Genomic DNA, 10369 nt, shown 5'->3' with positions numbered 1-10369 from the left:
AAACTGGGAACATAATCCATGTTTGACAGAATAGACAAAACTAGTTTGATACAAGTTTAATGAGTTAAATATAGTTCACAGTTGACAGAAGTTCCATCAACAGCATTATTCACAGAAAGGTTCCATAAACATTTAAGTGAGATCAGTGCCATTCAGACATCTGAGGGGTATTCCAAGTAGGCCTATGTGGTTTAGTGACAAACTTGGGTAAATTGACAGAATAAGTTGTAAACCTCCCAGTAGAAAAGCTGTATGATACAGGAAACATGGTTGTCTGTATTTTAATATTTGTTTGACAGCATAGACAGAAACTGGTTGATACAAGTTTTAATGAGTTAAATTGACAGAAAAAAATCCATTAACATTTTCAGTTCAGTGCCATCAAAAATAAAGTTTGATGAACAGACATTGGTGTGGCATAAGTAAAGGAAATGGAGTAACTGGGTTCAATATCAACAGCATTTGTTAGACAAGTTCTGTAGCAAACTCCAGCCGGACAGTTGTAGCGTACTGATGGTTTCTGATGGTTGGCGGAGCGCTCTAGAATCTTTGCTTAGAATGCACCTTGTGGAATGTCTTATGTAGGCTACTGTACCAATGGAATTTTAAGTCAAATATAAATGATACATATGAATTGAAATTAAACAAAAACAAATAAACAACAGGTATATTTAAACAAAAACAAATAAACAAGACATGTTTATTTACACTCCCACCAATCATGAGTGATTAATGGGACAATGGGAGTGATCAATGATTTAAACTTGAAAATGACTAAAAATATTACCCAAACAATATTAAAGGGAAACACTAATGGGGATAGATGGTTTTAGGGAGAGGAAGTCAGATTAGCCAGTATCCAGCAGGAGGACAAGCTTCTGGATTGGACACTCAACTTCAGACATCTTATGGTGGCGCTAACTCTTAGTTATGCATCTCTTTCTCCTCTTTCTCTTTAAGAATGTTTAGAGAAAAATGTCTCCTTCTTCTTCTTCTTGTGCATGTCTGTCTCCTTCTCTTTCTCATTATGTGTTTCCTTATGCAGATCTTAATGCATGTCTCTATGCAGGTCTTTCTTCTCTTTCTCTTTAAGAATGTTTGTCCTCTCCTCCTTTTTGTGCATGTCTGTCTCCTTCTCTTTCTCATTATGTGTTTCTTTATGCAGGTTTTAATGCATTTCTCTATGCAGGTCTTTCTCCTAATATGATCGAGGCGTTTCTTGGCCAACATGGATACTTTGTTATCTGGCAGGCTTGGTCTGTCTTTGAAGGGTAGAGGCATATCATAATGACTGTGTGTGTTCTTCCTTATAACTTCATCTAGCTTGTTGGGAAAGTTGATGTCATCTTGTGAAATCTTTGTTGTATCTCTGTTGCAATTTTTGAAGTCAGGCTCCAGAAGGTGAATGGCATTAGTAGAAGTTGTTGGAGGCATTTCATTGGCATTGATTCTTTGACAGAAACGACTTATGTTCAATGAGCCAGGACCTTGTGATGGCTGTCCTGCAATGCTCCATCCCAAGTCTGTCTTCACAGCATAGGGCTCCTCGTTTCTGGAACAGTTGTTACCTATTAACAGGCCTTCCATACATTGCATAGGATCACCACTGAACATTAATGGTTCTGAAACTGGAAGCCTGTTCAAAGTTAGATTGTCTTGTAAAACCTGGGCAAGTGAAGGGGTGTCAGACTGAAGGGGCGTTGCAGAATGAGACAGAGGGACAGTGACAGGTAAAGATGTGATCTTTGTTCCATGCTCACTTCCTTTGGGATCAGCAACAGTCTCCTTGTTGTAGACTTCCAGCTTGGCTTGAGCGACTTTCAACTCCCTTTCTGCCTGCAGTCGTTTCAGAGTACGACGCGTTGGACCTCCAGTTCTTTTCGTTGAGTTTCCTCCAGCTCTTGTATCAACTCTCTTTGTTTGTGTTCTTTGAGCATCATCTCATACTCAGTTTCTTTTGCTGCCAATTCTGCTGCTGCTTCTGTACGTTTGGCCGCCATTGATGATATCACCGAATGACGGTTAGATGTGTTGTCATTTACCAACGAGGGAGCAGATCCATAGACAGAAAATGCATTATCATGGCTAGGCAAGTCATGAAGGCAGTATCTGTTATCTCTCGCATTAAACTCGCTTTCAGTGTCTAGCATTCTATAAGCAATTATGATAATATCTGTTGTTACTGATTCACATGTCAACTCGTCTTGTTAATTCAATAGATGGTGCCATGAGCCTTTTTATGTCAGAGTATACTTGCTTTATGTTTTCTCTACCTCTCTTGAGTTCATCAATGAGTGGCCACAGCTGATTCTTTGGCATGAATGACTTCAGTTGTTGTTTTGCTGTGCGTGCTTGAATCTTCCACTTTTCATAAATAGCGAGTAGCCTTGTCTTGGCCTCTTCATCTTGATGTCCAGTCATGTTCTCTGTGGGATTTTGTGTATGTTCAGAGTGTCGAAGATCCTCTGGTGGCAAATCATCTCTCCGAAGTTGTACCTGGTGATCATTCAGACTTTGTTGTTTTGTTTTCATTACTTGCCTCCATAGTCCTTCAGATGTTTCTGCGTCTGGATGGGGTATATTCTGCGAGTCCTCTGTTCCATGCAGGACACAAGCCACCTGATCTCCCAACTCCCCTACACCATCTGATACTGGCATTATGACTTAAATTTTCAATTAGATGAATAGAAAAAAAACCCTTAATAGGCTAATATTGAGGTCTCAATAAAATACTGTTTATCTATATTATTATTAGATTATCACCATAAAACAATTATAGCATTGAAGTAGTATGTAAACTCTCTGATTACTGATGATGTGAAAATTAATACAATGGAAAATATGCAAACAAGAAAACATGCAAAAATTGTTTTCAATTGCAAGAGTCCTTTTCTTTTGTGAATGCAAATCAGTATATAGCCAACGCGTGTGAGTGTGTGCCTGTCTGTAATTGTGTAAGCGACAGATCCTTCGCGACAATTCCGTTTCGCTTGATTGGGGGGGAGAGCCGTTCTCTCTCAATCCGAAATGTGAATCCTTTGATCACCTTATTGAATGTACTGTAGGTTACTCACAGTTCAATGCCGCGAAGATGTGTAGGCTAAAACAGTTCTTGACCGTTGCACCGACTCCCAGTAGGCTAATTGCTGTCTGAATAACGTTAGCTGATTAGATGTGAGTCTTCCGAAAGTGCTCTGCTCCACGAAGAACCGTCCATTAGAGTTGTGGCAGGCAGACACACCGTGTAGACCTTTCCTTGTGGACACCAAGCCGTCACAGCACTGTAGAACATCAGACTGTCGTCAGAATCGATGAGGGTCAAGCTCTTACTGTAGAAAACTCCAGCCGGACAGTTGTAGCGTACTGATGGTTTCTTTATTTCAGAGCTATATGTACAATATAATACAATAACATACAATAAGAACTTAACATGACAAATATAACAGCAATATGTTAGGTTACAGTAAAATGAATAAAAAGAAAGAATAGTATCTAGCCACCTTGTTCCCGTTCCAGCTGAGTGCTAAGATTTATCCTTAAGAACCAGTTCCTTTAGCTACAAAGTAGCACCGTAAGAGCTATATGATAAGCCTATAATACAATGATATTAATTAAGAACAAACAATATAATTTAACACGATATATTAAAACAAGAATAAAAAGAAAGAAAAGTATTTAGAAACCTTGTTCTCCGTAAGAGTCGTGTCCTTAATCTACAAAGTAGCACCGTGAGAGCTATACAAGTAGCCTTGTTCTCCGTAAGAATTACTATTCCTGAGCTACAAAGTAGCACCGTATCCAAGACTTTACTGTAGCCTAGTTCCTTCAAAAGTAAATAAATTCTAAATAATGTCGTTGCCGTAGTGACAAGCGTGCAGCCAAAGCAAAGATCCTTGATTACTAGCAAGATAGAGCAACGTAATTCGTTACTATGGGAGCAAAACGGGACAGTTCCGGTCTGCATAAGTGGGAGTGTCACCTACGTCACTAAATAAACTTTCACTCTTAATTAGCAATAAGAACAGATAAACATAATTGTGTTCACAGTATCATTGTCTATAATCATGTATGATACCAATGAATCATTCTTTAGGACATGATATAAATAATTGAATTAGTCATGTGTACCGAGCTAGCTAGCTAGCTAACGCTAACTTAAAAATATACAAGTGGATGGGAGTAGCTATGGCAATACAGATATCGCTAACAAGTGACTAGTAGTTGAAGGACTTAAACTTAAACTTAATATAGAGCTACTGTTCCAAATTCGCTTGAGTATAAACTATCCACTTTAACTAATGTCAGTAATGTTATTCAGCTAGTTGTCATTTCAAAGAAATTACACTTCTCCATTTAAAATGTTACCTTAGCTAAGAGGCTAGCTAGCATGCTAACAACTGGACAGTAACTGGCAGCAGCATGGTCTGATATTAAGTTATTTTATTACAAATCAGAACACTAAAAAATTACACTTTTAGGCTTGAAATAATCCCAAACACTTACAGATTATGACAAAATGTTCGAAAAAACCCTCAACAAATCCAGAAAGACATAATGACCAATTTATTGGTAAAATTCCACAAGTCTCCATTGACATTAGTGCAGCGAGGGTTTACTCTGGTCTGCATAAAGGGGGATTTCCCCCCCTCCCCCTTGCAATAATCGAATGCGGAAATTGTCGAACGTTTGCGCCTCTCGCTCCGCTTTAACCCTCTCTGGCCAAAGCCTTAGAATTAAAGATTCTAGAGCGGAGCGCTCTAGAATCTTTGCTTAGAATGCACCTTGTGGAATGTCTTATGTAGGCTACTGTACCAATGGAATTAAGTCAAATATAAATGATACATGAATTGAAATTAAACAAAAACAAATAAACAAGACATGTTTATTTACAAGTTCCATAAATATTGTAAAGTGCAAGTTTGTAGGTTTGTTTCTGATCCTTAAAAAACAGACATTGGTTTGGCATAGTAAGTGTAACAGTTCATCAATTCAAGACAAAAAGGTGACTTTTTGGTTCATCAACAGCATCTGTTATTTACAGTTCACAGAAAGGTTTCAGCCCCAATGAAGAGATTAAATAAAGAGGAATTAAGAAACATTTTAGAAACTGCTAAGATCAGCCCCGTTCATTGCAATCAGTAAATAATCGGGCAGTGAGACAGAGGTTACTGTCATGCAGTTGGTTCTATGATTTCGACAACTGGTGCATGTCATTTTGTATGTTCCCACTTTGCTAAAATTGCTTGGGTACACTTTGGCTAAGAAAAAAAGTGCTTCAGACAGCAGGTGGGCAAATAAGATAGCAATCAGAGGTGGAAAAAGTACGAAAATATTGTACTCAAGTAAAAGTACCAATACCTTGATGAAATATTACTCAAGTACAAGTTAAAATACCGATCTGAAAATGTACTCAAGTAAAAGTAAAAAGTAGTTCATTTAAAATATACTTTAAGTAAAAAGTTACTTAGTTACTTTTTTTTTTTTTGGGGGTACCAGAACAACCAGTTTTACCAAAGACTTTCTAATGAGGAGATACAGCACTCAAAAAATCCTCCATAGTAATGTATGGGGTTAATATGTAACGCCAATATGGCAGTTGTCTACACATCATATGTCTACACATATCACAACCCTTCCGCGGCAAAATGTCGACATGTGAACACATTGAGCCAATCATGTGGTGTGTTGTAAAATACATTGAGCCAATCATGTGGTGTGCTGTGAAGACATCGTGCCAATCATCTGTTGTGATCTCGCTGCTGGAGCAAGATTGGTGTCGTGAAGCCTTTACGCTGCGCATTTCTGCTGAAATAGATCTTGCGATAAGTGCCCAAAAAGTGTTGCAATATGGCGCCGAGTGGAGGTACTTGCCTGAAAAGGGCGTTGAGAAATGGAGATCTATGTGAAAAATCACGGAGTTCTCCTTTAAGTTTGAGCAGTAGTTGATTTTCAAAGTTAGTTGCACTCATCCTTGGGTCGCTTTGCAGTGAACAGTAATCCAGCACAACTGAAAAGCCCCTCACAGGCAGCTGAGGCAGGCAGGCCAATATTGAGTTGCAGAGTTTTTTTTATATTTGGAAACGGGCAGAAGGTTCAGCAGATTAAAGGGCGTCGTACTGGGGGGGAAAGTGGGAAGTATAGGGCCCCAATGGAGGAGAGGGCCTGTGAAAAGTGGAATACAGGGGGCACAACATTTTCACCAGGCATTAGTAATAACTCAGGTAATCCACTCATAAAAAATCCAAACAACTCCATAAGTAGAGTCATGTAATGAAGTGGAATAACACAGGGGAAAAGTATTGAACACGCTAAGAAAAAGCACTAAGGCAAGGAAAGGGAAGGAACGAGCTGGAATCTGTATAGAGAGTAGTTATCCTTTCTATCTGTGCAAATTAATATAAGCTTGGTTAGTAGCCTACATATTAATGGGCTAGGTTTTTCATTACCAAGGTGTCACACAAGAAACATTTCATGATGGATAAAAGCAAAAAGCTCTCCCAAGACCTTTGCAACCTTATTGTTGCAAAACATCAATGAAATTGGTTACAGATGCATTTCAAAACATCAGAATCTTCCAGTAAGCAGCATGGGAGCCATTATCTGCAAGTGGAAGAAACATCAATGCATCATCAACCGGCCATGCACAGGATCTCCTCGCAATATTTCTGACCAGGGAGTCAGAAGGATAGTCAATTCCAAGAGCCAAGGACCACTCGGAGAAAGCTCCAGAAAGACTTGAAGGCAGCCAATAGTAATAGCAAATAGTTCTGGAAGTAACTAAAGATCAGGATTCACAAGAGGGACCCCCTGGAATCTGTTTAGAACAATGGGCCAAAATCACACCTGATACTGCGACTAATAAGTTTTGTCATATAGGAAATGTCTTGAAGCTGTCTTTACAAACAAAGGCTTTTCCACAAAGTATTGAAGAAATTTCAGTAGGCACGTTCAATACTTTTTTCCTGTGTCATTCCACTTTAATACACAAAACTCTTATGTTTGGATTTTTTTATATGTGTGTTAATATAATGTGTGGTGAAAATTTCGAATAGACTCGCTGGAAGTTTAGGCTAGTTACTGAAAAAAAAAAAATAAGCGTTCAATACTTATTTCCACCATATATTTATTTTACCTGAATATTTTAACTTCCAAATTAAATGTAGAAATGAATGTCAGACGAAATTTAAAGTTTGACTGACTGGATTTTGTATACAAAAGATAGTGAAAACTGTGTAAGGTCACTACACTCTCCCTTGCTAAAGAGCTAAATGGTTTAGTCCGCCTGCACGATTCATAAGGTCGTCTATCTTTTGTTTATTTAGTTGAGCATCGCTAGTAGTGGACCGCTAATTGTTTTGCTGCTGGTGCAATGTCTTTCTCCAAGAAAGCCAAGTCAGGTTACTAAAAACAAAGGCCAAAACAGGAAAAAGAGAGACATCAAAATGAGGGGAAACAACAACTGCTAATAAACTTCTTTCCAAAGAAAGGTGAGCACAAACGTCAAAACACGAAATCCCATGGTGTTTGCTTAAATATCTCCGCAATCATTAGTGCTAAAATGAACTGAGACAACCGATTGGAATAGCGGAAAATACACTTTCATAGGTTAGGCTAATCTGATGCATCTCGTGATCCAGCTCCATCACTTTCAGAAAGACTGCATGGCGCCAGCTTGATTCATGTCCTGTTGTAGGCTACATGCTGATCATTATCAATAGGCTAGTGGTTTAGGCAAAGATTGTTAAGGCGGAGCTCCGCCTTAACAATCTTTGGTTTAGGGCGCGATTTTTTTCTCTCCCTTTCCGTTTTCGTCAGTCTTAACTTTTTTTTTTACTCAAGTAACGGATGGGATTTTTGATGTAGCCGGCACAATACTTCACTCAAAATGTAATCAAGTAAAATTAAAATACCGATTTTATAAACTACTTAAAAAATACAAAATACACACAAAAAATACTCGATACAGTAACGTGAGTAAATGTATTTCGTTACTTTCCACCTCTGATAGCAGTACATAGTGAAACTGGGTAAACTCCATAAAAGAGGACTGAGTCAACCAGACGATGGGAAAATGGGACACAGAGTGGTGAATGCAGGTGATGAAGGTGGAGCTCATAAATCAAATATTCAGTCACAGTGTAGCAGATGCCCTGCAATACTGCAATGAAGAGCTGCACCTTCCTCAGTTCCAGGGATGTGAGGAGACTGTTCAGTTCATTCACAGTCTCCTTGAGCAAGGCAGTTGTTCTGGGGAGATATAAAATAAATAAATGAATAGGAATTTGAGAGGCATCTTATTCTTGTTAGGATAAATGACATGTGAATAATACAGTGTTGGGCAAGCTACTTCGGAATTGTAGTGAACTATCAGTTACTCTGCCATGAATAAAACACTACACAATACTACCACCCAGTCAAATGTATTAGTAACACAAACACAGCAGTAGGCTAGTTCTCTACATAGGAAGCTACTTTAAATTGTGCCAATTACACATGACAAGAAAAGTGTAGCTTGTGTGGCTAAGCTACTTGATAAATAAAGAAGTTAAGCTATTGGAAAGTTACTTTATTCAGGAAATAGTGAAGCTAGGCTACCAACACGCTTAGGCTAGAAGTAGCAGCTAGCGATTGCCCAATAGGCTACAGTCTTGTGCCACTTGTGTAAAATTCGCCGGCCAAATCTAGTATGATTTATTTCTACAATAGCCTTTTTGTGTCAGTTGTAATCTAAGTCAGTGTTCTGGAATATGACTTATCTCAGAAGTCTCAGTTCATAGCCGGGTGAACACCGAGTAAACATAGCCTAGCTAGCTGGCTACGATTTTCATACAGTAATATCAAAGATCCTTGCTCCTTCTCAACTCTGGTAATATTCTATTCACAAAATACAACCAATAGTACGGTCATGTTAAATCTTACTTGTGAAAAGTAAATCCCCCGAGCCCTGTTTGCGATGGTCCGCCGATGCATCTTGTGTCTTCTGCTGCAATGCAATGAGGAGTATGACTGGTCCAAGATGGCGGCAGCATTTCTCGTTTCCAGCAGCCAATGCAGCGTCTATGTATATTATGTCAGAGAATGTCTAATAGAGCTGGTAAGTCCCGCCCATCCGCTAAACCCCCAGTGGACCTCTAGATTGAAAAATCGTCAATGCAAGTGAATGAGATAATAATTATTTTCTGGTCCCGTTTGAATTGTGCCATGAATGTGAACATATGTTGTCTGTGAATTTTTAATATAATTTTTCATGTTACGAGTTTGACAGTATATTATATGATTCTTCGGCTATCAGTTGTGGAAAAGACATAACGAGAAAGACTACATGTCGCCTGTGACGTGAGCTAGCTCTAATCGCTAACATTAACTGAGATGCTAGTTTTTGTAACGGCAGGAATAAACACACATGGGAACACAAATATTCGAAACATGTCTAGCTTCACTCAACACATTAACACTATGATACAGTGTGATTGTAAAGTTGTATGGCTCACTGTGTTCAAAGTCGATCTTAATAACCCTCTACATCTCGACCAACTGATGGTTGTTATAGGAAACTAGTTAGCTGTCGTCTAGCGGAAAGTTGTAGTCCACAAAGTGCTCTCACACAAAGTTTAACCGCATCAAACTTCTACCCGCTCAATTGTAGCAATCTTTACACGAAAATTTATATTAAAAATTCACAGACAACATATGTTCACATTCATGGCAAAATTCAAACGGGACCAGAAAATAATTATTTTCTCACATTCACTTGCATTAACGATTTTTCAATCTAGAGGTCCAGCGGGGATAGCGGAAAGGGCGGGACTTACCAGCTCTATAAGGGGAACTGCCACTCTCGGAAAACTTCCGGTTTCTGAACTGGTTGCAGTTCCTTCTGTGGTTCCACTTGAGGGCGCTCGTCCACGAGTGCAGAATGCATGGAGGTCTATGGAGCTGTACCCCTCAAAATCCACTTTTCTCGGGATATAATTTTTTTTCAAGTAATTAGAGGGGATGCATCCCCTCTATTGAAATCCGAAAACTTCTTCTTCTTATTATTTTTCTTTTTACCTTTTTGTGCGCGCTATTCAGCCCAAACCGCTTAACGTACAAATTTGGTTCAAACACCGTTCCGTAGATCTTCCAAGGCTTTACCGTCCTATCCGTTTTTCATTTTTTAAAAGTTTATACTTTTTGAGATATTTGTAATTAAAAGTGTATTTTTCCCCCATAGACTTGAATGGGGGCTGTGATGTCATAATAGAGCCAGCTGCGCTCGTTAAGTAGTTCTCAGAGCAGTTCCCAGGCTAATCAGAACACTGGCACAGGTGTCACCTGTGAGGAATTCAACTGTCTCAGCCTCTAAGCATACAATCTAGCTCTACCT

At 38.9% G+C, this 10369-nt stretch overlaps 1 long non-coding RNA gene across 1 annotated transcript; it reads right to left on the bottom strand.

Annotated features, from left to right (window-relative positions):
- Positions 1–376: 376 nt before the first annotated feature.
- LOC125296381 lies at positions 377–3913 on the bottom strand. Its single transcript, XR_007193745.1, has 3 exons — positions 3684–3913; positions 3501–3591; positions 377–3386 (listed from the first exon to the last, which is right to left on the bottom strand). It is a non-coding gene; the product is annotated as an uncharacterized LOC125296381 (long non-coding RNA).
- Between the last annotated feature and the right edge of the window lie 6456 nt (positions 3914–10369).

The sequence above is a fragment of the Alosa alosa genome, chromosome 6 (genome assembly GCF_017589495.1).
Source record: "Alosa alosa isolate M-15738 ecotype Scorff River chromosome 6, AALO_Geno_1.1, whole genome shotgun sequence".
NCBI lineage: Eukaryota > Metazoa > Chordata > Actinopteri > Clupeiformes > Clupeidae > Alosa > Alosa alosa.
This window is presented reverse-complemented; position numbering and strand designations above follow the sequence as displayed.